Source organism: Triticum dicoccoides, chromosome 5A (genome assembly GCF_002162155.2).
Source record: "Triticum dicoccoides isolate Atlit2015 ecotype Zavitan chromosome 5A, WEW_v2.0, whole genome shotgun sequence".
In the NCBI taxonomy this organism is placed as follows: Eukaryota; Viridiplantae; Streptophyta; class Magnoliopsida; order Poales; family Poaceae; genus Triticum; species Triticum dicoccoides.
Window position 1 is genome coordinate 169,312,942 of NC_041388.1, and position 26,417 is coordinate 169,339,358.

Genomic DNA, 26,417 nt, shown 5'->3' on the forward strand with positions numbered 1-26,417 from the left:
CACCTCCGAACTGCACGGTTGGTAGCGGCCTCTAGCAAGACATGCCGAACACCAAGCAGACTATGAAGCTAGTTAGCGAACTTGTACATCATACTTCCATTCCTTTTGCCATACGATATATGTTGTCGAGCTCAAGGCGAGTCTGTCATCCTTGTGCTAGCCCAACCTCTTTCTCGTTCCAGTGATGCCGACCACTATCTGGATTATCTCATAATCCTTGTTGCATGGTCATGCTTATCCTGGTCGGATCACACGAGGGGCCCAGAGTATATCTCTCCTGGTCGGAGGGGCAAATCCCATCTTGCTCGACCACGTCTCGCAGCATGGTTCTGGACAAACCCGAAACCTACCTTTATAACTACCCAGTTGCGGAGTAGCATTCGGTCGTCCCAAAGCAAGTCTGTCACCATCCCGAGTACATGCGTCAGCTCAGGTCTTAGGACATAGAGCATATGTTGTACTAGAGACTCACAGATGACATATCGCTGCGTCTCATAGTTGGGTCTATCCGACTCGGACCTTATCTCGACTCGGATCCGACTACGTCGAATCCGACCAGATCCTTCCAAGTCCATATTTCCGGTTAGCATCCAATGCTCCATGGCTAGTGATACCAAGCCATCGACCGTGTCATATGCTAGTCTAGTTGGCTGCGCGTCCACACAACCCTTTTGACTAGGGACCTTTTAGGACAGTCATCATACAATGCATAGTCCCACAAACAAGTCATGTACTTGCTGATACACATCATTGATAATGTCCAAGGACTATCTTTATTCATAAACACATAGGAAATATCATCATACATGATTGCCTCTAGGGCATATCTCCAACAAAACATTTATCATGATATAAGGAAATATAAATAACTACTTTATTATTGCCTCTAGGGAATATTTCCTTCAAAGCTACTGCCCCAAGAACCTGATGCAGGAGGTGCTGAACCTAAGCAACCGGGTGGTGGAGTTGCCAACACGTGAGCGGCTCACTGGTACAGACCTCATCGCCGCCTTCGTCGCGCGCCGGGTGATGCTACTGCAGCGCTGGAAGCACATCATCGACCAGATGACTGGCCTCCAGGACCCCAGCCGGATGGCATCCCGTCGGTTGACGCAGGAGCATGTGGACGGCCGGGTCAACGACATCTCGAATGCCGGGATGAAGGAGGAGTGGCAATTTGGGAAGGCGCCCTACTGCCACGGGAACCCGGAACCGGCAGTGAGTCCCTGGTCTCCATACTTTGCCATGTCTCCTTTTTTTCTCTGTCCCAACCGTGACAACGAGGTGCTGCAGAACACCATCCGGCATTCATATGACGGAACGATGACGCAGGTAGCGGCCGCCCTGCGAGCTTGCTCGAAGGAGGCGGAGATCCTCGCCGAGAACCCGAAGACGGCAAATGCCGAAGCCAGCGAGGCATGCCGCACGGGTAAGTTTTTGCATCCCAATCCCTTGCAAGATTGGTTGAAAGATGATGTGATGGTTTTGATGCATGTTGATGGTGCAGAGCCGCCAAGACAAGGAGGAGGCAACGCTAGCTCCCGAAGACGGCCGACTAAAACGGCCGAGGCCGGGTCGTCCCACCCGTCCGCCGCACGGGAAGGAGGACATGACGCCGAGGAAGCCGGCCGTGAAGCACACGACGGACCCGGTCGCAGCTGGCAATCCGGTCACCAAGAAGAGGCGACGCACCATTCCGGCGGTGCCGGCAAGACCAACCATCCTGACGGTGATTTGGTACCCTCTCTTGCTGACCCTAGCGAGTTGTCGAGCCGATATTTTCTCATGTTTCTCTTGGTGTGATCCAGGTCACCGCTTGAGTTGGCGCTGGCGGCGATGGTTGCCGTGTCTAGAGGCGGCTTCTCGTTCGGGAAGTCCCGCAGCAGCGCCATCGACCTACCCGAGGGCTCGGCTGAGGAGGACCTTGGCCTGGATCCGGCGGACACGGAGCACTGCGCCTGGCTGGCCTGAAACAAGGCCGAGGAGGAGGAGGCGGCGGCCATCACGGCCGTGGAGGAGGCTTCAGCCCAGGCATGGGCGAGGGTTGCCGGGGCAAGCCGCCGTGGAGCAGGCTTGGCTGGAGATGCCGGCGGGCATGGAGCCGGAGGAGACGGTCGTCGTGCTGCCGACGGAGGAGGGGTGCGACCCGGATGGCCGGGTGGAGATGGCGTTAGACGACCGGGAGGTTGTGGAGATCAACGATGACACCCCGCCGCGGACCGACGTGGTCGGTCGGATGGAGGTGGAAGCAGGCGGAGGGGGCGCCGCAGGCGACGCTGGACGGGGTGCCGCAAAGGACGCGGGTCGAGGTGGCGGAGGGGACACCGGCCGGGGCAGTAGAGGGAACAACAACCGGGGCATCGGTGGGGACATCGGTCGGTGCGCCAGAGCCGAGGCTGGCCAACGAGGAGACGGTAGGCGGCAGACATGCCCTGGTGATCAGGTAGCCACAAATGGCGCCGGGAGGCCGTCCTACCATCAAGTCGTATCAGGTCCAGGCTAGGCCTAGTCGGACTGCCTTCGGGACATTAACACAAGAGGCGTTGATGGCTGCCATGCGCCAACATCTTCACGGGTGTGCGGACCGGGTTCAAGCCTTCGCCCAGGCCAAGATGGAGCGGGCGCGGGAGCTGGAGCGCTCCATTTTTGTGAATTTTTCTCCCTCTGGCTCTTTCTTGTAGCCAGTTAGTGGGGGCGCGCCAACGCACCCACTGGGTGTAGCCCCCGAGATTTGGGCCAACTACATAGTAGTTGGGTCGAATCTTCAAATGCTTTGTCTTGTGTTGATTCTTGCTTTTTTGTAGGAACTGGATGCCTTCTGGTCGGCATCTACAACCGGCTTCTGAATAAGCACCAGCAGATCACGCCGCGGCTTGCCACCAAGGAGGAGGCGCTCCGCCTTGCTAAAGGTACGTCTTGCGTGCTCTTAGTGGGGGGGCGCTAGCGCACCCACTAGGTGTAGCCCCCGAGATTCGGGCCAACTACATTGTAGTTGGACCGAATCTTCGAATGATTTGTCTTTCTTGCTGTTGTATTGACTTTGAATCTTTGTCGCGTAGCTGCCGCGGCGGAGGTGTCAGTCCTGCGGACCCGGATAGCTGAAGCTTGTTAATGGCATGACCAAGGAGTTGCCGACGCCGGCCGACTCCAGACTGAGGTGGGGGAGCTGAAGGCGGAGGCCGCCAAGGTGGCAGAAGCCCAGCAGGCACTTGCCAAAGCCGGCCAGCAACGCGAATAGCTAGCCGGCGATAAGAGCCGGCTCCAGGCCGAAGTGGAGCGCCTGAAGGAGGAGGCGGCCAAGGGGACGGAGGCCCAGCAGGCGCTCGCCGAAGCCGGCCAGCAGCGTGATCAGCTGGCCAGCGACAAGAGCTAGCTTCAGGCCAAGGTGGAGCACCTGAAGGCAGAGGCCCACTAGGCGGAGCTCCTCCGCGTCATGGAGGAGCACGAGGAGACGGCCGCCGCTAAGGATGATGAGCTGAAGGCAGATGTCGATAAGTGCGCCAAGCTGGAGAAGGTGCTCGAAGCGTGCGACCGTGCCGGGGACTTGGCGCAGCATGGTACATTGCTCGAAGCGCGGCACCTGGATGAGACCTTTGCCAGTAAGTGTTTCTTCGTTGGTGTTGCTGGGTTGGAAGCCAGTTGGTTTATTTTGTTGCTGATTGTCTTGCTTCTTTTCTCGGCAGGGCACTTCCCAGAGACGCAGGAGACGTCGAACGAGGCTGTGCTTGCTCACCGGTCAACCCAGGTGGATGCGGGCACCGGGCTTGACCCGAACGTCTCCTAGATTTTCCAAAGATTATGCACGCCGTTGAGGCCCTCTGTAGGTCCTGGCTACACAGAGGGCGCGGGTGTCTGAAACCAAAGTGGGAACGATGGTGGCCCTCTGGCCCGGCGTCCTTGCGCCCGATAGCTTCACGTGCCTGGCACGGTGGCTAGAAGCCAAGCTGGCGTGGCTTCACGTGTGGTGCGTTTCTACCGCTCGTGTCAGTGCTAAGGTTCGTCATGTAGGTCCTGGCTACGCAGAGGGCGCGGGTGTCTGAAACCAAAGTGGGAACGATGGTGGCCCTCTGGCCCGGCGTCCTTGCGCCTGATAGCTTCACGTGCCTGGCACGGTGGCTAGAAGCCAAGCTGGCGTGGCTTCACGTGTGGTGCGTTTCTACCGCTCGTGTCAGCGCTAAGGTTCGTCATGTCGTGGTATCCGAATTTGAGTCTGTACCAGCTGGCGGCCTAGCGAGCCAGCGCGGAGCCCTAGCTGCAGGCCGAGGCAGGCCGGATCGCCATGCGGGCCAGCTACCTGGCCTCGTTTGCATCGCAAGACGAGTCCCAGGTAGAGCAGACTAACGATGGTGGGGTGGTGCCACCTGACAACTCCATCCTGCTGCTTGACAACTCGAAGGGCAGTTCTGAGGAGACGGGAGCCTACGCGGATGACGACGTCAGGTTGGATGATACCGGCACCTCGGTGAACCCGGAGGCCACCGCGGAGGAGCCAGCAGCTGCGCAACCCGTCGCGTGAACCGCCTGAAGCCACCTTATTTTCTCTTTCTCGCACTTTTGTTAAGTGGCAGGTCCACCCACCCACTTGGTTGTATTGGTGAATTTAATGAACACTGGCCTTGGGCCCATATTTCTAGAATGTAAATATTTTCGCGAGTGTTTACGCCTTTGCTCTTTGTTCTCTACGCCTTTTTTCTTGCTTGTTCCTTCTTTGGGCCTCCCCCCCCCCGGTGAGTCGAACACCCGGGTTCCGATCTGCGACAAGGAGTTCGGTCCTTGGAAAGAGCATGCAGTACTTAGGCCTTTCGAACATTGAGCACGAGTGAAACACCCACTAGGTCGGCTGGCGGCAACCCACGAAGCCGGCTGGCGAGCAGTCGGTCGTGCGGCAACTTTGTGCGGTGAGGTCGGGTTAGCTGATTCGGTAGCTCAAACTTAGTGTTTCACGGCGTGCAGGTGCTTTAACCATAGTTCTTGCCGCCTAACAGCCGAAGCCGGACTATGGCGTAGGGAAAAGTGGAGGGCCTCGGCTATCTGAACACTATTGGATGTGCTAAGGAGGACAGTGGGTTGCGGTCAAGCCGGCCAGCCCCCAAGCCCCCGTGTTTGGCGTACCAACCCGGCGGCAGAGGTTTTATGAAAATTTACAAGGATGCGTGGAACACAATGACTTGGTACGAAAAGGTAGCCCCCGAGTGTTGCTCGGGGGTCCCATAGCCTTCCATAGAATTTACAAAAGGCAGCGGTACATACTTGCATACGGCTAACTATAAAACGGGCATAGGAGCTCTGCATTCCAGGGCTGGCTTGTTTCTTCACCAGCGGTGTCTCTCTTGCACTTGTTCAGCTTGCGAGCATCGATGAGGTAGTAGGCGTTGCGGTCGCATAAAGCTTTGCTGACGATGAAGGGGCCCTCCCATGGGGAGGCCAACTTGTGCTGATCGGCTTGCTGCTGGACAAGCCAAAGGACGAGGTCTCCCTCACGGAACATGAGGGGCTTCATCTTTTTGCTATGGTAATGCCTCATGCCTTGCTGGTAGATGGTGGATCGGCTAAGCGCCAAAAGGCGTTCTTCTTCGAGTAGGTCGACATCATCTTCGCGGGCTTCCTTGGCTTGGGCTTCTGTGTACATTGTGACTCGCGGCGATTTGAACTCGATGTTGGTAGGAATGATGGATTCTGCTCCGTAGATGAGGAAGAATGGGGTGAACCTGGTCGACCGGTATGGCGTTGTCTAGAGACTCCAGAGGATGACCGACAGCTTGTCAAGCCAGCTGCCGGGTGAGCAGATCAGGGGATCAACGAGTCGCGGCTTGATGCCTAATAGGATGAGCATGTTTGTCTTCTTGACCTGGCCGTTGGATTGAGGATGAGCGATGGAGGCCAGGTTAAGACGGATGCCGGAGACTAAGCAGTATTGCGCCAGAGCGCCTTTGGCAAAGTTGGTGATGATGTTGTGCGGGACGCTGTAGCGCACCATGATAACTTTGACGAACTGGACGGCCGTTGGCCCGTCCAGCTTCTTGATTGTCTGTACTCCGATCCACTTGGTGAACTTGTCGACCGCCACCAGCAAGTCTGTCATGCCTCCCCCGGCGGTCTTGAAGGGTCCCACCATGTCAAGTCCGCAGACCGCGCATGGCCAGGTGATCGGGATGGTTCGGAAGGCTGAAGCCGGCTGGTGGTTGCGCTTGCTAAAACATTGGCAACCTTCGCACTTGAGGAGGAGCGACTCAGCATCTTGGAGGGCTGTGGGCCAGTAGAAACCGTGGCAGAAAGCCTAGGCCACCAGGGACCTAGAGGTGGCGTGGTGCCCGCACTCGCCCTAATGTATGTCGAGGAGGATCTCTATGCCCTTGTCCTGCTCAACACAGCGCTGGAACATGCCCGTTGCGCTGCGTTTGACGAGCTCGTTGTTGATGATGCTGTAGGCGGACTCCCGGCATTGCACTTGCAGGGCCTCGGTCTTGTCCATGGGGAGTGCTCCACTCTCCAGGAAGGCTAGGATAGGCTGAGCCCATGACGGAGCCCTCACCATGGTGAAGACAGCCGCCAAGACAGGTTCCAGGGCGGCAGCCCCCAGATCAGGGACGCCGGCAGCCTGGTTGAGCACGGCAGCCCCCGGGCCGAGGTAGATGGTTGCCGAGGTCGAGGAGGCAAGCCCTGGGCCGGGATCAGCAGTCCCCGGGCTGGGATCCGCAGTAGCCGTGACTAGCTTAGGGACGGCAGCCCCCGAGCTCGGGCCGATAGCCCCGGGGTCCGCATTGGGGAGGGGTGCTACAGGGTCGTCTAGGACGAAGATGGACTCGGAATCCGGGGACAGCTTGATGGACGGCTTGCATCAGTGCTCGAGGGAGACGTCAGACGCTATGGCCAGCCGGGATGAACCAATCTTGGCAAGCATGTTCGCGGCTTCATTTTCCGTGTGTGGGACGTGGAGGAACTCGTAGCCGTCGAAGGAACCGGAGAGCTGGTGGACCAGGAAGTGGTAGCTGGCCATGTTGGCATCTTGGGCGTCCCATTCGCCGGAACACTGCTGCACCACCAGGTCCAAGCCGCCAACGCATAGGATGCGCTGCATGCTGAGTTCCTTGGTGATAACCCACAAGTATAGGGGATCGCAACAGTTTTTGAGGGTAGAGTATTCAACCCAAATTTATTGATTCGACACAAGGGGAGCCAAAGAATATTCTGAAGTATTAGCAGCTGAGTTGTTGATTCAACCACACTTGGAAACTTAGTATCTGCAGCAAAGTGTTTAGTAGCAAAGTAATATGATAGTAATGGTAACGGTAGAAAAAAGGTAACGATGGCAAAAGTAATGTTTTTGGTATTTTGTAGTGATGATAGCAATATCAACGGAAAAGTAAATAAGCGGATAACAACATATGGAAAGCTCGTAGGCAATGGATCAATGATGAAGAATTATGCCGGATACGGTTCATCATGTAACAATCATAACCTAGGGTGACATAGAACTAGCTCCAGTTCATTGTTGTAATGTAGGCATGTATTCCGAATATAGTCATATGTGCTTATGGAAAAGAACTTGCATGACATCTTTTGTCCTACCCTCCCGTGGCAGCGGGGTCCTTACGGAAACTAAGGGATATTAAGGCCTCCTTTTAATAGTGTCACATCCCTAGCTGCTGGTAGTGCTCTAGGCTAGCTTCATGTGTGCATCATGTCTATATTTTCGAAACTTGAACTGAGGAATTTTGGAAGCCTCAAAAACTCAAATAAAAGAGGGGCAAAACCCTAGAAATCTCATTCATTGCTCCAAAGTGCTCTTCTTAAATGTTTGATAATTTTTGGTAAGGGTTCTGGTCCCAACCAAAATATTGAACATTTTTAAGGATTTATTTTGGGACTTTGGATTTAATTCATTAGCTATTTGAATTTGAATTATATTCATATAATTAGAATATAATTTCAAATACCCCTGAAATATTTTATAAGCTTTTGGAAAAGTCCATCTAGCAATATAAAATATTCAGAGGAGTTTTTGGCATTGTTTGAATTATTTAAAATTCAAAACAGTGGCAAAATAAATTAAATAAAACAAAACAGAAGAGAAAAAAATAAAAAGAGAAGGAAGTTACCTGGCCTCACCCGTGCAGCCCACCAGAGCCTGGCCCAGCTCCCCCAACGGCCCAGCCCACCGCCCCCCCCCCTTCCCTGTCGTCTTCCTCCCTGCCAGGAGGACGGACACCGCGACGCCGCCGCGCGCGCCACCTCCACCCTGCTTGGCCACCTCCTGCTTCCTCCCCGGCCTCCCTAGCGACGCCCCGGACGACGCCACGCGCCTCCCCGACCCCCTCTCACTTCTCCCTCGCTCTCTGGACCTCCCTCCCCTCTCTGCTCCCTTCCCGAGCAGAGCCTGTCGCCGCCGCTCCTCGCCTGCGTAGCCACTGCCTCCCCCTCGCCTCTCCGACGCGCCCCCGAGCTCCGCCGTGACGTCCCCGTCCCTACCACGGAGCCACAAGACGCCGGACGCCCTGGAGCACCGTCACCGACGCCATCTTCTTCCTCTGCACCGACGGCCGTCGTCGCTTGATTCGCCGCTCACAGAGCGTCCCCGGCCTCGCCCTCGCGCTCGTTGGACTCGCGGTGAGCCGCTGACCCGTTCCCCTCTTCTTCCCATGCCGTTTGGCCGCTCTAGCCATTGCTTCCGCCGGACCCGAGAGCTCGCCGCCGCCGTGCCTCGTCACCGTCGTGGCTAGAGCCACCGTGGCTCAAAGCCGGGCACACCACCGTGCTCCAAACCTCACCAGGAGCACGTAGAACCCACCAGCTTCCCCTCCCGAGCACCACAACGCCAAACCCGCAGGTGCCCGAACTCCGGCCGCCGCCTTGGAGCTCGCCGCCGTCGACTCAGGCCACCCCAGCTCCTCGGGCTTGCTCCATTGGATGCGCACGAGCTCGAGCTCCCTGTAGAACCCCTCCGCGCGTTGAATGGGCGCCGGAGCAGCCATTCCGGCGAGCCACCGCCGCGTCTGGTCGTTGCCAGCGGTTAGACGCCGGTGGATTAGCCCGGTTGACCAGGGATTTGACCCCCCTGGGTCACCGACGTGTGGGCCCGTCCCCTGCTAACTTTTGGTTAATTTAATAACTAATTTAGTTAAGCCACTGACTCACTGACATGCGGGCCCCGCCCGGCTAACTAAGTTAGTTAGGGTTAATTTTAATTAGGTTAGTTAGTTAGTCACTGACGTGTGGACCCCACACGTCAGGTTTGACCCGAGCCAGCCCAGTTGACCCTGCTGACGTCACTGTGACGGGTGCTGACGCCATAATTCATTTCTGGATTTATTATTATTCAGAAAATTCCAGAAAATGTCTAAAACTTCTAAAATTCATAGAAATTCAACCGTAGCTCCAAATTAAATAATTTATATATGAAAAATTATCAGAAAAATTCAAGGAATCCATCTGTACCATTTTCATGCATGTTAGAACAACTTATAGCTGCTGTTTAGCACAAATCAATTAAATGGCATTTGAATAATCACATATGGAGTTTGAATTTGAATCTTATATTCAAACCAACTTCATTTAATCTGTTGCTAGTTGCATTAGCTCAAAACACATTCATATTGCCATGTCATGAGCATGCATCATATTGTGCATTGCATTGATTGTGTTCCTTTCTGTGTTGCCGGTATTTGTTCCCTCTCGATAGACGCGATACCGATGATGTGATCGTTGACACTGATGAAGACTCAATGTTATCTTCAGAAGTGCCAGGCAAGCAAAACCCCCTTGTTCATTCCGATACAATCCTACTCTCTCGCTCCTGCTCTCTTTTACTGCATTAGGACAACACCGATTCATCTGTTACTTGCTACGGTAGCTGAACCCCCTTTATCCTTTGCATGACCTGTCATTGCCACAGTAAATAGATGAAACCCACTAGCATGAGTAGGAGTTGTTTGAGCCCTGATGTGCCTACTCATTCATGCTTGTTTGTCATGCCTGCTACTGCTTAGAGTTGAGTCAGGTCTGATTCATCGAGGATGAATCAGAGGTGTGTGAACATGTCCTACTATGTGTGAGCTAAGTGTGTGAACACGATTTGGTAAAAGGTGTCGGTGAGAGGCCATGTAGGAGTACATGGTGGGTTGTCTCATTGAAGCTGTCCTTAGGAACTGAGTTCTGTGTTTGTGATCCATGATTCAGCTACTACCATGCATTGGGCCCTGAAATATGACCCCGCTCGACTTCTTATTCACCCTAGTCCTCTGTCCAGGAGTTGCAAGTAGTTTCTGGTGTTTGTAGCATGCTGGAGGCCGTGGATAGCGCTGACCGTAGGGGTGGGCTGTGATGCGGTAGGCACGTGGCCGGGTAAACCGGGCACCCATTTGGTGTCACGGAACCCTGTTCACATCGTTTGGGGCTGTGAGCGAAACTCCGGCCGGATCTCCTCATGGATGGAACCCGAATAGGCGATAAACCTGGACTAGAGACTTGAGTGTTTAGGTAGGTCGTGGTCTACACCCACGTCGGCTTTCGCTTGAAGTCTGCCGAGCACATGTCGTGTGCAGACGCTAAGTGGTGGAAACATGTATGAAGAAGTACACCCCTGCAGGGTTAACATCATCTATTCGAATAGCCGTGTCCACGGAAAAGGACTTCTGGGTTGCTTATATCAGTTCATAGACAAGTGAAAGTGGATACTTTAAAATGCGCAAGATAAGCGTGAGTGCTATGGATGGCGTTCTCGTAGGGAGACGGGAGCGGATCCTTAGTGGTGTATTGATATGGTGAATATGTGGACTCGTGTGCGCCACCTCAAAAGAGTCGCTTGCAGTCGTAGTTTAGGATAGCCACCGAGTCAAAGCTGGCTTGCTGCAGTTAAACCCCACCATCCCCTTGTTGAAAATGATGCATATGTAGTTAGTTCTGATGTAAGTCTTGCTGGGTACATTTGTACTCACGTTTGCCTATTTTATGTTTTGCAGAGAGATTTCGGTCTCGCTAGTAGTACCGCGTGGACTTCGACGTTTAGCTTGTTACCTCAGCTACGATCTTGTGCCTCGGCAGGATCTGATAGATAGTCAGGCTTCTCAGCCTTTTTCATTTATAGATGTCTGTACCCAGACATGATAGCTTCCACTTGTGCTTTGTTTTGTATGCTCTGAATGTTGGGTCGTGAGACCCCTGTTTGTAATATCTCGCTCCTCGGAGCCTATTGAATAAATTACTTGAGTCGTAGAGTCATGTTGTGATGCCATGTTGTACTTGCACATATCGAGCATATTGTGTGTATGCTATTGAGATGCTTGGTATGTGTGGGATCTGACCATCTAGTTGTTTATCTTTAGTAGCCTCTCTTACCGGGAAATGTCTCCTAGTGTTTCCACCGAGCCATGGTAGCTTGCTACTGCTCCGGAACACTTAGGCTGGCCGGCATGTGTCCTTCTTCGTTCCTGTGTCTGTCCCTTCGGGGAAATGTCACGCGATGAATATCGGAGTCCTGTTAGCCCGCTACAGCCCGGTTCACCGGAGTCCTGCTAGCCCAGTGCTACAGCCTGGATTCACTCGCTGATGACCGACACGTTCGATGCTGGGTCATGAATGCCTGTCCCTGTAAGTCTGTGCCACTTTGGGTTTACGACTAGCCATGTCAGCCCGGGCTCCTTATCATATGGATGCTAGCGACACTGTCATATACGTGTGCCAAAAGGCGCAAACGGTCCCGGGCAAAGGTAAGGCGACACCCGTGGGAATACCGTGCGTGAGGCCGCAAAGTGATATGAGGTGTTACATGCTAGATCGATGTGGCATTGAGTCGGGGTCCTGACAGCGTTGGTATCAGAGCTTGACTGCCTGTAGGATTACCAAGCCAAACTGGTCGAAGTTGAGTCTAGAAATTCTTTAGTTATATAAGGGAATTGATTGTGGAATGGAACGTAAGGCTCTTTTTACTCCTTACACCTTATGCCTTCTGATCTGAGTCATCATCATCTCTTCTATGTGGATTAAGAACTAGGCTATCTCTTCTTTCTATCAGGATCACGTGTTACTAATCCGTAGACTTATAAGATTGTTGGATTTAAGCTTGAGTTCAGTTTCTACTACTTTCGTATGTTAATTGTTGATCTCGAAACCTTGATATTGTGCTTCTGAGTGGTTATGCCACCATTTTTGTGAATGTCTCAAGTCTTTTCTGAGCATTTACAGCCGTTATGCTGTCCGAGTCATCCCAGGTTTCTAAATAGTTTGAAGCAATTTGCAAATTCCTTCCTCCCGCTTCGATGTTCCTTTGGGCCAGATTAACCACACTAATCGGTGTGTTGATGTAATTATTGCCTCGACATATATGTTGGAATAATTATTATGACCCTAGGTGTTTTAGGGAGTCACCTAGTAATCTAGCAATGTTTTGTGTTCCCAGTGTGATGATTCTGGCTATCATTCTCGAAAGCATCCCGTGATGCTACTTAGTAGTAGGTATTCTACTCCTTGGGTTTTGAACCCGAGATTCACTCTACCTACTTCATGTTGATAGTAATTGCTAGTGCCTTTAGGATATTTGTAACCTTTGCGATAGTCCTTGAAGTCCGTGGTATCTTCTTCTTCCAAATACCATGAACTACTTATGGCAGAAGTTCCTCGTTGAACTGAAATATCACAACAGGATTATTCTTGATGAGTTCTCCATTATATATTGTGGCTCTGCCAGTTCTACCTTTCTGCATGGGTTATCCGGAAGAAATATGTTGAACTTCGTTCGACATGCTAATCCATGCATCCACAACTCAGAAAATCATATGTTCTTTTGAGTTGTCCCATCTTAGTTGTTTCCGACCCTCGCCTATCAATTGATAGTCAAGGGTATGCATGCATTCGTTTATCGATGCCTATTACCCTTGTGGTCCGTCAAGCCATTCTGTCCTGAATGACTTGGAGAAACAAACTCCAGTACCTCATCCATATTTAGGATTGGGTCAAAGTAGTTGTATTCCGCAGATCAAATGCCAATCCAGCTTTTGGTTCTGTTCTACCTTGGAGTATTACCCCCTTTATGTCAGAATTGTCATGAGAACTGCACCAACTTTCATGAATTTTGACGTAGTGATACTTCTCACCATCATTAGTCATTCCTCGGCCCTCGTGTTGATGCAACCGGAATACCGACAAATGAATTGTGATGTGTGAAATCAATACTTCCAGCAACCTCGTTGCTTGGTAGTTAAAGGATAATAATTTCATTCTTAGCGTGTTGGTTTTTGAATCATCCTTCTAAGACTGATCGTGCTACCTAGTCCTTATTTCGGTGCACCCTTCGATTGATGAGTTAGGATCTTTTCAAGTCCTCACTCATTTGATCATATCGTCTTGCCCTCAAAAGCAAGATTGTTCTCGAGCTTAGTAACATACCGGTGGTTCGTGATTTTCCGAATATCTTCTCGGAAGTATCACCAGGTTGTCACCTGACTGTTATGTTAAGCTCGTGATCAAGTTGGTTTATCCTGTAAACCACCCTTTCTCCAAGAATCCGTGTTGGATACCCCTGAGCTAGTTGGTTAAGCTATGCATCAACTTGGAGAGTTGGAAGATAGAAGCTTGTCCGATATAGTTCATTATAAGGGATGTCTTGTATGTGTGTTGAAGAAAGTTGATATTTTCATCGACTGAACCTCGTGATCAGTTAATGGACCTATCATTTTATCCAACCTTTGATTGGAGTATGGGCTATCATCCAATCAGACCAGAACCAACGATATTCGTAATGTTGTCTTACTCGTGGTTGATCCCTCGAGTATACACCATTATATCTTTTGGGTCTGACCTATGCTATCACTTGTTCACTTAACTATGGAATTCCTTTTAAAGGGAAACCCGGAAGAATTGTTGTTGAGCCCATTGACAACATCCTTATCTCCTCCATGATTTTGTTGAACATTAAGCTAGTGTTGGAAACTTTTGAAAGCATTTCTTCATGCTAACTCATGAAGTATTTGTTTGATGAAAGGAGTGACTTCCTCTAGTTCATGTGCATTTGATGCAAGTTGCCGCCGTGGACTCGAGAAAGTCAATGTTGCTTCCTCTGGAATCATCCCAAGTCAGTCATGCATACGTGCGAAGTATTCTGTGGTCTGGAGATTTGCAACCTCCATTCTATATGTATATCCTAGCACACCAAGCCACTGATTGAGTTGTTCAAAGATAAAGGAGTCTGTCCAAGGTGAACTCTTTGGACTTCCACGCGTGGAGACTTCGATGTCATTAATGATGGTTCCCCCTCCTGAACTCGGTAGTGTTTTATTATAAGACTACTTTGTGGTCATGCTTGTCTTGGACAACTTGTTCACATGTTTGTAGCAGAACCAGCTCATGTTTTGGAGCTTGCTATCGTAGTTCATCTCCCGAGAATCCCGCAACGTCATCTCGTCGATTTGTGTTGCAAACTTTCATTTTTCTTCCTAGACTCGATGGGTCTGGAATATTCTGACACCAACCAGATCTGAATCTCAGGCAGATATGATGGTTGGAACATTTCCCCAAGAACTATAATATTGGTTCCTCGATAACTGGTAAAGTGGATGTCGTGGCCAGCCCCACCCAGCCGAAAGACCTATTATTGTAGTATCTTGATTGAAGAAGTTGGCCACCTCCCCGTAAGGATTTCGTAGGATTTACCTCCGTAACTGTTCCTTATGGATTCTAGTGCTCCCGAAGTCCGACCTTTTTACTTGATGTTCTAGATATCAAACCATATCTATGAGTGGGTTACACTAGCACATCAAGGAGAACATTAGAAGTGGAGTGCTAAATGTCTCTCGGTCGATCATCCAGATTTTATTTCCTTGGCCCCGCCAAGGGTGAAATCTGAGAAGGTGTTATCTTCCTTTGCATCTGCATCATTCAGCATGGTAGTAAGTTGTGTTGCCAGAATCCTTGACACGGATATTGGTAAAACCTTGATGATTATGGAAATGCTCAAGTTCTTGAGAGCACGCACAAGCGTTAGGTGTTACCATCGGCACTAGCTAGGTTTGATCTCAACTTCCTCGGTTATGCTATAACTTCTCAACAGTGGATTCACTCTCTATTGTTGGGTTCTTCCCCAGTTACCAGAATCATTCCTAGCATTTGCATTTTGTTCCTAGCTTGCACCGCCAATGTGCCATTCTACCATGGGTCTCTTCCATTTCCGGTGATAAGCAAATTCATCCATTGCGTTGTCTTCAACAAGGTAATCCACATCATCCAAGTCTGAGTATGCCATTCTACTGACCCCCTCCAAACGATCACTTGAGAATTGCCTTAGGCTGGTATAAAGGTTTTCAATGATCTCTGAATCAAAGGTAATTCTTTTTGCCACTTAAGGAAATAATCTATGAATCACCCCCTCCAGGATGTTTCGTCGTGGTATCATAGCAACTCAACTCCTCGCTACGTTGACAATCGATTACCACCTTCTTAAGCGTGAAATTGTGGTCTACCTAGTGAACCTTCGTCATCTGCTTCACTCCATTCCTATGGATGTGTGCTCGTGTCTCAACCCGAGAGATGGTCCTATGTCTCATTCCGTGAGTTGTTCGATCTTCGAGAAGATCGACCCTGCTAGAGTCTCCTTCTTTCCTCCATGTCATGTTGACAGGATTTTTCAAGGCAAGACTTCAAGACAATGATGGTGAATGAATCAACGTTCAACTGTAGTGCACCATGGATCGTGAAGATTATACTAGTCTGCGTTACCCTTCACCTTACCCTACGCTTGAATCTCGAGACGAGATTCTTGTTTAGTGGGGGTGAGTTGTCACATCCCTAGCTGCTGGTAGTGCTCTAGGCTAGCTTCATGTGTGCATCATGTCTATATTTTCGAAACTTGAACTGAGGAATTTTGGAAGCCTCAAGAACTCAAATAAAAGAGGGGCAAAAACCCTAGAAATCTCATTCATTGCTCCAAAGTGCTCTTCTTAAATGTTTGATAATTTTTGGTAAGGGTTCTGGTCCCAACCAAAATATTGAACATTTTTAAGGATTTATTTTGGGACTTTGGATTTAATTCATTAGCTATTTGAATTTGAATTATATTCATATAATTAGAATATAATTTCAAATACCCCTGAAATATTTTATAAGCTTTTGGAAAAGTCCATCTAGCAATATAAAATATTCAGAGGAGTTTTTGGCATTGTTTGAATTATTTAAAATTCAAAACAATGGCAAAATAAATTAAATAAAACAAAACAGAAGAGAAAAAAAATAAAAAGAGAAGGAAGTTACCTGGCCTCACCCGTGCAGCCCACCAGAGCCTGGCCCAGCTCCCCCAACGGCCCAGCCCACCGCCGCCCCCCCTTCCCTGTCGTCTTCCTCCCTGCCAGGAGGACGGACACCGCGACGCCGCCGCGCGCGCCACCTCCACCCTGCTTGGCCACCTCCTGCTTCCTCCCCGGCCTCCCTAGCGACGCCCCGGACGACGCCACGCGCCTCCCCGACCCCCTCTCACTTCTCCCTCGCTCTCTGGACCTCCCTCCCCTCTCTGCTCCCTTCCCGAGCGGAGCCCGTCGCCGCCGCTCCTCGCCTGCGTAGCCACTGCCTCCCCCTCGCCTCTCCGACGCGCCCCCGAGCTCCGCCGTGACGTCCCCGTCCCTACCACGGAGCCACAAGACGCCGGACGCCCTGGAGCGCCGTCACCGACGCCATCTTCTTCCTCTGCACCGACGGCCGTCGTCGCTTGATTCGCCGCCCACAGAGCGTCCCCGGCCTCGCCCTCGCGCTCGTTGGACTCGCGGTGAGCCGCTGACCCGTTCCCCTCTTCTTCCCATGCCGTTTGGCCGCTCTAGCCATTGCTTCCGCCGGACCCGAGAGCTCGCCGCCGCCGTGCCTCGTCACCGTCATGGCTAGAGCCACCGTGGCTCAAAGCCGGGCACACCACCGTGCTCCAAACCTCACCAGGAGCACGTAGAACCCACCAGCTTCCCCTCCCGAGCACCACAACGCCAAACCCGCAGGTGCCCGAACTCCGGCCGCCGCCTTGGAGCTCGCCGCCGTCGACTCAGGCCACCCCAGCTCCTCGGGCTTGCTCCATTGGATGCGCACGAGCTCGAGCTCCCTGTAGAACCCCTCCGCGCGTCGAATGGGCGCCGGAGCAGCCATTCCGGCGAGCCACCGCCGCGTCTGGTCGTTGCCAGCGGTTAGACGCCGGTGGATTAGCCCGGTTGACCAGGGATTTGACCCCCCTGGGTCACCGACGTGTGGGCCCGTCCCCTGCTAACTTTTGGTTAATTTAATAACTAATTTAGTTAAGCCACTGACTCACTGACATGCGGGCCCCGCCCGGCTAACTAAGTTAGTTAGGGTTAATTTTAATTAGGTTAGTTAGTTAGTCACTGACGTGTGGACCCCACACGTCAGGTTTGACCCGAGCCAGCCCAGTTGACCCTGCTGACGTCACTGTGACGGGTGCTGACGCCATAATTCATTTCTGGATTTATTATTATTCAGAAAATTCCAGAAAATGTCTAAAACTTCTAAAATTCATAGAAATTCAACCGTAGCTCCAAATTAAATAATTTATATATGAAAAATTATCAGAAAAATTCAAGGAATCCATCTGTACCATTTTCATGCATGTTAGAACAACTTATAGCTGCTGTTTAGCACAAATCAATTAAATGGCATTTGAATAATCACATATGGAGTTTGAATTTGAATCTTATATTCAAACCAACTTCATTTAATCTGTTGCTAGTTGCATTAGCTCAAAACACATTCATATTGCCATGTCATGAGCATGCATCATATTGTGCATTGCATTGATTGTGTTCCTTTCTGTGTTGCCGGTATTTGTTCCCTCTCGATAGACGCGATACCGATGATGTGATCGTTGACACTGATGAAGACTCAATGTTATCTTCAGAAGTGCCAGGCAAGCAAAACCCCCTTGTTCATTCCGATACAATCCTACTCTCTCGCTCCTGCTCTCTTTTACTGCATTAGGACAACACCGATTCATCTGTTACTTGCTGCGGTAGCTGAACCCCCTTTATCCTTTGCATGACCTGTCATTGCCACAGTAAATAGATGAAACCCACTAGCATGAGTAGGAGTTGTTTGAGCCCTGATGTGCCTACTCATTCATGCTTGTTTGTCATGCCTGCTACTGCTTAGAGTTGAGTCAGGTCTGATTCATCGAGGATGAATCAGAGGTGTGTGAACATGTCCTACTATGTGTGAGCTAAGTGTGTGAACACGATTTGGTAAAAGGTGTCGGTGAGAGGCCATGTAGGAGTACATGGTGGGTTGTCTCATTGAAGCCGTCCTTAGGAACTGAGTTCTGTGTTTGTGATCCATGATTCAGCTACTACCATGCATTGGGCCCTGAAATATGACCCCGCTCGACTTCTTATTCACCCTAGTCCTCTGTCCAGGAGTTGCAAGTAGTTTCTGGTGTTTGTAGCATGCTGGAGGCCGTGGACAGCGCTGACCGTAGGGGTGGGCTGTGATGCGGTAGGCACGTGGCCGGGTAAACCGGGCACCCGTTTGGTGTCACGGAACCCTGTTCACATCGTTTGGGGCTGTGAGCGAAACTCTGGCCGGATCTCCTCGTGGATGGAACCCGAATAGGCGATAAACCTGGACTAGAGACTTGAGTGTTTGGGTAGGTCATGGTCTACACCCACGTCGGCTTTCGCTTGAAGTCTGCCGAGCACATGTCGTGTGCAGACGCTAAGTGGTGGAAACATGTATGAAGAAGTACACCCCTGCAGGGTTAACATCATCTATTCGAATAGCCGTGTCCGCGGAAAAGGACTTCTGGGTTGCTTATATCAGTTCATAGACAAGTGAAAGTGGATACTTTAAAATGCGCAAGATAAGCGTGAGTGCTATGGATGGCGTTCTCGTAGGGAGACAGGAGCGGATCCTTAGTGGTGTATTGATATGGTGAATATGTGGACTCGTGTGCGCCACCTCAAAAGAGTCGCTTGCAGTCGTAGTTTAGGATAGCCACCGAGTCAAAGCTGGCTTGCTGCAGTTAAACCCCACCATCCCCTTGTTGAAAATGATGCATATGTAGTTAGTTCTGATGTAAGTCTTGCTGGGTACATTTGTACTCACGTTTGCCTATTTTATGTTTTGCAGAGAGATTTCGGTCTCGCTAGTAGTACCGCGTGGACTTCGACGTTTAGCTTGTTACCTCAGCTACGATCTTGTGCCTCGGCAGGATCTGATAGATAGTCAGGCTTCTCAGCCTTTTTCATTTATAGATGTCTGTACCCAGACATGATAGCTTCCGCTTGTGCTTTGTTTTGTATGCTCTGAATGTTGGGTCGTGAGACCCCTGTTTGTAATATCTCGCTCCTCGGAGCCTATTGAATAAATTACTTGAGTCGTAGAGTCATGTTGTGATGCCATGTTGTACTTGCATATATCGAGCATATTGTGTGTATGCTATTGAAATGCTTGGTATGTGTGGGATCTGACCATCTAGTTGTTTATCTTTAGTAGCCTCTCTTACCGAGAAATGTCTCCTAGTGTTTCCACCGAGCCATGGTAGCTTGCTACTGCTCCGGAACACTTAGGCTGGCCGGCATGTGTCCTTCTTCGTTCCTGTGTCTGTCCCTTCGGGGAAATGTCACGCGATGAATATCGGAGTCCTGTTAGCCCACTACAGCCCGGTTCACCGGAGTCCTGCTAGCCCAGTGCTACAGCCTGGATTCACTCGCTGATGACCGACACGTTCGATGCTGGGTCATGAATGCCTGTCCCTGTAAGTCTGTGCCACTTTGGGTTTACGACTAGCCATGTCAGCCCGGGCTTCTTATCATATGGATGCTAGCGACACTGTCATATACGTGTGCCAAAAGGCGCAAACGGTCCCGGGCAAAGGTAAGGCGACACCCGTGGGAATACCGTGCGTGAGGCCGCAAAGTGATATGAGGTGTTACATGCTAGATCGATGTGGCATTGAGTCGGGGTCCTGACAAATAGAGTACCGGAACAAAGTATTAACACATAGTGAATACATGAACTCCTCAAACTACGGTCATCACAGGTAAGTATCCCGATTATTGGCACTTCTGGGTTAACGGATCATAACACATAATAGGTGACTATAGACTTGCAAGATAGGATCTAGAACTCTCATATATTGATGAAAACATAATAGGTGCAGATCTGAAATCATGGCACTCGGGCCCTAGTGACAAGCATTAAGCATAGCAAAGTCATAGCAACATCAATCTCAGAACATAGTGGATACTAGGGATCAAACCCTAACAAAACTAACTCGATTACAGTATAGATCTTATCCAACCCATCACCGTCCAGCAAGCCTACGATGGAATTACTCACGCACGGCGGTGAGCATCATGAAATTGGTGATGGAGGATGGTTGATGATGACGATGGCGACGGATTCCCCTCTCCGGAGCCCCGAACGGACTCCACATCAGCCCTCCCGAGAGGTTTTAGGTCTTGGCGGCAGCTCCCTATCATAAAACGCGATGATTTCTTCTCTCTGATTTTTTTCTCCCCGAAACAAAATATATAGAGTTGGAGTTGGAGTCGGAGGAGCTCCAGGGGGCCCACGAGGTAGGGGGTGCGCCCTAGGGGGGCAGGCGCGCCCCCACCCTCATGGACAGGTGGTGGGCCCCCTGGTCTTCATATTTTGCAAGTATTTTTTATATTTTCCAAAAAGTTGCTCCGTGAAGTTTCAGGTCATTCCGAGAACTTTTGTTTCTGCGCATAAATAACACCATGGTAATTCGGCTGAAAACAACGTCAGTCCGGGTTAGTTTCATTCAAATCATGCAAGTTAGAGTCCAAAACAAGGGCAAAAGTGTTTGGAAAAGTAGATACGACAGAGACGTATCAACTCCCCCAAGCTTAAACCTTTGCTTGTCCTCAAGCAATTCAGTTGACAAACTGAAAGTGATAAAGAAAAACTTTTACAAACTCTTTTTGCTCTTGTTGTTGTAAATATGTAAAGCCAGCATTCATGTTTTCAGCAAAGATTATAACTAACCACATTCACAATAACGCTTAGGTCTCAAGTTTACTCATGTCAATGGCATGATCAACTACCGAGCAATAATAATAAATCTCGGATGACAACACTTTCTCAAAACAATCATAATATGATATAACAAGATGGTATCTCGCTAGCCCTTTCTGAGACCGCAAAACATAAATGCAAAGCACCTTTAAAGATTAAGGACTGACTAGACATTGTAATTCATGGTAAAAAGAGGTCCAGTCAAGTCATACCCAATGCAAACTAACAATAATGAATGCAAATGATAGCGGTTCTCTCCAACTGGTGCTTTTTAATAAGAGGATGATGACTCAGCATAAAAGTAAATTGATAGGCCCTTCGAAGAGGGAAGCAGGGATTTGTAGAGGTGCCAGAGCTCGGCTTTGAAATAGAGGTGAATAATATTTTGAGCGGTATACTTTCATTGTCAACATAACAACCAAGAGATGGTGATATCTTCCATGCTACACACATTATAGGCGGTTCCCAAACAGAATGGTAAAGTTTATACTCCCCCTTCCACCAACAAGCATCAATCCATGGCTTGCTCGAAACAACGAGTGCCTCCAACTAACAAGAGTCCCAGGGGGAGTTTTGTTTGCAATTATTTTGATCTAGTTTGCATAAAGCATGGGACTGGGCATCCCAGTGACCAGCCACTTTCTCGTGAGTGAGGAGTGGAGTCCACTCCTCTTGAGAATAACCCGCCTAACATGGAAGATACGGACAGCCCTAGTTGATACATGAGCTATTCGAGCATACAAAATAGGATATTTATTTGAAGGTTTAGAGTTTGGCACATACAAATTTACTTGGAACGGCAGGTAGATACCGTATATAGGTAGGTATGGTGGACTCATATGGAATAACTTTGGGGTTTAAGGAATTGGATGCACAAGCAGTATTCTCGCTTAGTACAGGTGAAGGCTAGCAAAAGACTAGGAAGCGGACAGCTAGAGAGCGACAACAGTCATGAACATGCATTAAAATTAATCAACACCGAATGCAAGCATGAGTAGGATATAATCCACCATGAACATAAATATTGTGACGGCTCTGTTGATTTTGTTTCAACTACATGTGTGAACATGGGCAAAGTCAAGTCACTTAAATAATTCAGAGGAGGATACCACCCTATCATACCACATCATAACCATTTCAATAGCATGTTGGCACGCAAGGTAAACCATTATAACTCATAGCTAATCAAGCATGGCACAAGAACTATGATCTCTAGTTGTCATTGCAAACATGTTTATTCATAATAGGCCGAATCAGGAACGATGAACTAATCATATTTACAAAAACAAAAGAGGTCGAGTTCATACCAGCCTTTCTCACCTCAGTCTGTCCATCATATATCGTCATAATTGCCTTTCACTTGCACGACCAAACGATGTGAATAATAATAATTGTGCACGGGCATTGGACTAAGCTGGAATCTGCAAGCATTGAATAAACAGGAGAAGACAAGGCAATATGGGCTCTTTTGCCAGATCAACAATTATGCATCTAAGAGCCACTTCAACAATTTAATCATGGTCTTCTCCTATCGAGCCCCAAAGAAAAGAAAATAAATAAAACTATTTACACGGGAAAGCTCCCAACAAGCAAAAGAAGAACAAGAAATATTTTTGGGTTTTCTTCTTAGTTACTACTACAAGCATGGAAAGTAAACTAATTAAAAGCTACAACTATTTTTTTTGGTTTTTCTTAAGGTTTATTAAACACACAAGAAGAAACCATAAAAAGGAAATAAACTAGCATGAATGATACAATGAAAAAGTATGAGCACCGACATCTAGCAATGAGTGTGTGAACATAAATGTAATGTCAGTGGGAAATACGTACTCCCCCAAGCTTAGGCTTTTGGCCTAAGTTGGTCTATGGCCACGGCTGGCCTGGCGGATATCCATAATAATAGTTTTGGTCGTACTGCGAAGAAGAAGAAGACTCTGATTGCCACTGGTTGGCAATCATCTCCGGATCCCACTGGTAATTAGACTATCATGGAGGATCAACTTGTGGTTCCGGCTCTAGCTCTGTGGCTGATGTAGGGTTCCGATAGGCGTGAATAGCCTCTAACTCAACAAGGTACTGGCCTGCAGATAAATCAAACAAGGAAGGAGCAGGCAGGGTAATAGTCTCAGGATGATGTTTATCAAAGAACAGTTTGTATTTAAGCTCTCCTTCCCTATTCTTAACAATAAAATCATGTGCCACCATACTCTTATAATCTAAATAAACATGAGGCAACACTTTTTCTTCCTTCTCATAATGCCTAATAGGTATGTTAAAATGTGCAGCTAGGCGTGAAGCATAGATGCCTCTAAAGATGGGGCCCTTTGTACGGTTCAAACTTAACCGTTTAGAAATAATGCCACCCATACTAACAGAGTTATCACTGAATAAACCGTGGAGCAAAATAATAATATCAGGGACACTAAGGTTTCCACAGTTTCCGCGACCAATTAAACAACGACTAGCAAATAATGCAAAATAGCGTAAAACAGGAAAATGTATGCTAGTGATTCGTGCATCGGAAACCTTCCTTGTTTCCCCTACAGTGATAGTATCAATAAACCCATCCACATCCTCGCAATGTGGTTCCTCTGTCTTGCCTCGAAAGGGACCAAACAAACCCGACAAAAATCATAAAGTGACATCTCCTTATGCTCATCATATAAATAAACCTCCACCATAGGTGGTGAGCTCCTAGAATGGAAATGGAAGTTTTGCACAAAGATATTTGTGAGTAAGAGATACTGATCGCGTTGGTCGTGGAGGAAAGCGGTGAGGCCTGCATTTTCAGCCAATTCATAAAAATCTTCATAAATCCCGGCTGCTCTCAAGAATTCATCGGAAGGCCATTCACACGACCGAACCTCCGTGGTGCGAGGCAAATTATACTTGGGCTTCTGTGCCTTTTCCTTCGAGCTTCGGCTCGATGAGCCCCTCAAAAGTCTCTTCATCATTTTCTGAAAAATTCTGAAATTTTTAGTAACTTCAAAATAAAAGTAAACCAAACTCAATAATATTGATAGCAACTACTCCTACAAGTGCCTAGAGCCTATATCATGCATCAAAACTACTTGGAACCATATAAATTTGACATGCAAGCTCAAGAACATGGTCACCTAGGCAGCACAAATTTGCAATGAATAAAGCACTAGAACAAAAACTAATTGGACCAATGGAGGAGTCACATACCAAGGAACAATCTCCCCAAGCAGTGAGGTGCTTTGAGCAAGGAGATCGAAAATGGCAACAAAACGAGCTTGGACTCGGGTTTGAGCTGGTTGTTCGTGTTTGTGGGAGGAAGAAGGAGTGTGTGGGTGAAAGGATAAGTGGAGGAGGAGGACCGTGGGCCCACGAGGTAGGGGGTGCGCCCAAGGGGGTAGGGCGTGCCCTCCACCCTCATGGCCAGGTGGATGACCCCTCTGTTGTGTTCTTAGTGCCATATATTCTCAAATATTCTAGAAAAAAATCATATTTAAATTTCAGGGCATTTGGAGAACTTTTATTTTCAGGGTATTTTTATATTGCACGGATAATCAGATAACAGATAGAAAAATATTTATTTTTATTTTATTTAATATAAATAACAAAAAGTAAAGGTGGGGTACATAAGGTTGTGCCTTCTAGTTTCATCCATCTGATGCTCATCAAAAGGAATCATATAACAAGGTTGATCGGGTCTTGTTAACAAACTCATTCCGAATATCATGGAACCGGAGAAATTTCGAATAACATTATGTTACCTCAATGGGGATATGCACATCCCCAATAACAAGAATATCATATTTCTTCTTGACAGTAGGAAGAGGAAATTCAAAACCTCCAAATATAATCGATGGAATTTTTTTCAATAGAGTTGATACTATGAACTTGAGGTTGTTTCCTCGGAAAGTGTACCGTATGCTCATTACCATTAACATGAAAAGTGACATTGCCTTTAGTGCAATCGATAACAAACCCTGCAGTGTTCAAAAAGGGTCTTCCAAGAATAATAGACATACTATCGTCCTCGGGAATATCAAGAATAACAAAGTCCTTTAAAATAGTAATGTTTGCAACTACAATAGGCACATCCTCACAAATACCGACAGGTATAGCAGTTGATTTATCGGCCATTTGCAAAGATATTTCAGTAGGTGTCAACTTATTCAAATCAAGTCTACGATTAAAGAGAGAGGCATAACACTAACACCGGCTCCAAGATCACATAAAGCAGTTTTAACATAGTTTCTTTTAATAGAGCATGGTATAGTTGGTACACCGGGATCTCCAAGTTTCTTTGATATTCCACCCTCAAAAGTATAATTAGCAAGCATGGTGGAAATTTCAGCTTCCGGTATCTTTCTCTTATTAGTAACAATATCTTTCATATACTTAGCATAAGGATTCATTTTAAGCATATCAGTTAATCGCATACGCAAAAAGATAGGTCTAATCATTTCAGCAAAGCGCTCAAAATCCTCATCATCCTTTTTCTTGGATGGTTTGGGAGGAAAAGGCATGGGTTTCTGAACCCATGGTTCTCTTTCTTTACCATGTTTCCTAGCAACAAAGTCTTTCTTATCATAACGTTGATTCTTTGATTGTGGGTTATCAAGATCAACAGCAGGTTCAATTTCTATATCATTATCATTACTAGGTTGAGCATCATCATTAAAATTATCCTTAACATTATCACTAGTTTTAGGTTCATTACCAGATTGTGTTTCAGCATCAGAAATAGAAATATCATTTGAATTCTCGGGTGGTTCAGTGATAGGTTTACTAGAAGCATGCAAAGTCCTATCATTTTTCTTTTTCTTCCTTTTAGAAGGACTAGGTGCATCTACATTATTTGTCTGAGAATCTTGCTCAATTCTCTTAGGATGGCCTTCATGATACAGAGGTTCCTGAGTCATTTTACCACCTCTAGTCATAACTCTAACATCATTATCATTATTCTTATTATTCAATTCATTGAGCAAATCATTTTGAGCATTAAGTACTTGTTCTACTTGAGTGGTAACCATAGAAGCATGTTTACTAATAAGTTTAAGTTCACCTTTGACATTAGCCATATAATCACCCAAGTGCTCAAGCATATTTGAATTTTATTTCAATTGTCTACCAAAATAAGCATTAAAATCTTCTTGCTTAGCCATAAATTTATCAAACTCATCTAAGCATGGGCTAGCAAACTTAGTAAATGGGATTTCAGCTTTATCATATCTATAGAGAGAATTTACCTTTACTACCTGTGTCGGGTTATCTAGACCACGAGTTTCTTCAATAGGTAATGGATTAGGATCATATGTTTCTTCAACAGGCGGTAAATTAAGACCATGTATTTCTTCAACGGGAGGTAAATTCTTAACATCTTCAGCTTTAATACCTTTTTCTTTCATAGATTTCTTTGCCTCTTGCATATCTTC